The following is a 1,888-nucleotide window of genomic DNA, read 5'->3' as shown; positions in this document are numbered from 1 at the left end:
TTTCTATACAAATACATTTGTACATGTATAAATTTAAGACTGATGAATTATTTAATATAGTAAATATTTCCTCACCGTCACAAACAAAAACAATTGTGACTATGTTTGGAATTATCTGTGCATTCATTTGTGAGCACTTCTAGATTATCAGTTGAAACATCAATAAAAATAAGGTCAGGGAACATTATAAAAATGATTCTTTATGCAAAAATTTACTACATTCTCGATGGCTGAAAGGATGTGGGACCAGTTAACTTGTCCTTTACTGTGATACTAATCCCAAATCCCTCTCACTTTCTCCTTGAGCTCTAAAACAGTGTTCATCTCTGCTAACAGCTACAGAGTAGCTCACTAACTCTGACAATGTTTAGAAATAATCTTCAGTAGTTCTTGAGGACATAGGGTAGGAGTACAGAAGGGTTTTTCTTAGGACCTCATTTGTTTAACTGATAAAGAAAAGTGTTGAATATGTACACAGCATCATATCCTGCATGAACCACACATCTACTATTTTTTAGAAACTTGTGGGAAGTTGTATTACAAAATGCAAAACATGATGTCTGGGGCAGGGGTCCTTCTTGCCTGGATGAAAGGGAGTTCTGATTATAAACCTTCTGAAAATAAAAAGTGCTTTATGATAAAACTGATGGGATATTATAACAGATATACTTAAAAGAAAATGAACAAATAAGATGTCATCCTTTAAAAAATAAGAAATTGAAATAAATTTATAGTCAACTCTTTCATGTCAGAATTAGTCATCTGCAGTAGCAGCTTTGTAGTTTCTGTGGTTTTTATTGGTCCCAGACCTGCTCTCATCCTTAAGAATAAGACAATTTGGTCAATATTTTCATAGGAGATCATCAGATTACTTCCTGAGAGCACAGTTTTTCACAACAGAAGGTTGTTAGTCAGTGTTTATGAATTCACGAACTAGAACCTACAGACTATCCAGAGATCTGTAGACTCTTGACATTGTATGCAAAAATCTGCATTTGTGCATAATTATATTTTTCATGAATTTATGTGCCACCCTTGAGCAGAGAACATGACAGTCTTCTCTGTGTCTACCCAATTGTAGTGTGTGGGCTTCAAGAGGGAGCACTTAATTACATTTCTCTAAGTAGATTTGTGGCTTTCATCCTATAATCTTAAGAGATGCCTGACTTTAAATTCTACAGCTATGTTCTGTTTCCATTTTAGTGGGACATTCCTTGCCTATGACATGTGAAGAACATTGTTTCTAGATACCAGTGGCCACCTTTCCCTAGTCTCTCCTTATTGTTTTCTTTTTCCCAAGTTATTTGTATTAATTTTGCCCCCAATTTATAACCACAGAGAAGCTATTTTAGTATTGCATGTTATTTAATATTTAATACACTACACATTTAACTAATTTTTAAACTTATATTGCACATTTATTTTTGGTGATAGTTTAAGATATAGATACTCATTCAACAGAAACTTTTGAATTAAATAATACTTCAAATGTACTAGATAATATTTCACAAATCTTTGTAAAGGTCTGTATGTATACTAGTGAAGACTTTGCTAAAAAAATAGCTTTGGATGTTTTCTCCCCATATGCCTTTAAAAATAACATCCATTGTCTCCCATGCTGATTATTTTGCGCAGTTGCATGATAGTTATAAAATTAGTTTCTGCTTTATGCTAATTTTTGGCATATTTTATGAAATGGAACAGTTTTTAAAAGCCTGCACTGCAGGCATTTTAGGTAACTTCTTTGGTCATTTATATGGACATTATTCATGCTTTTAAAAAGGAAAGTATTTTCTTTTTCAAAAGTGCATACACAAAAACTTAACCTTTGAATATTTTTTCTCTGTCAAAAGCTATCAAATATCCATTTGTCACATTTCCACTGAAA

At 32.5% G+C, this 1,888-nt stretch overlaps 1 non-coding gene across 1 annotated transcript; it reads right to left on the bottom strand.

The window, feature by feature from the left end:
- Positions 1–1,001: 1,001 nt before the first annotated feature.
- On the bottom strand, positions 1,002–1,105 carry LOC147820560 (U6 spliceosomal RNA). Its single transcript, XR_015448402.1, has one exon. It is a non-coding gene; the product is annotated as a U6 spliceosomal RNA (small nuclear RNA).
- Between the last annotated feature and the right edge of the window lie 783 nt (positions 1,106–1,888).

Source organism: Heterocephalus glaber, unplaced genomic scaffold (assembly GCF_053883595.1).
Source record: "Heterocephalus glaber isolate CG9 unplaced genomic scaffold, H.glaber_assembly_v1.0 deba00001859, whole genome shotgun sequence".
Taxonomy (NCBI): Eukaryota; Metazoa; Chordata; class Mammalia; order Rodentia; family Bathyergidae; genus Heterocephalus; species Heterocephalus glaber.
The sequence above is the reverse complement of the archived record's forward strand: the minus strand, read 5'-3'. Positions and strand labels throughout refer to the sequence as shown.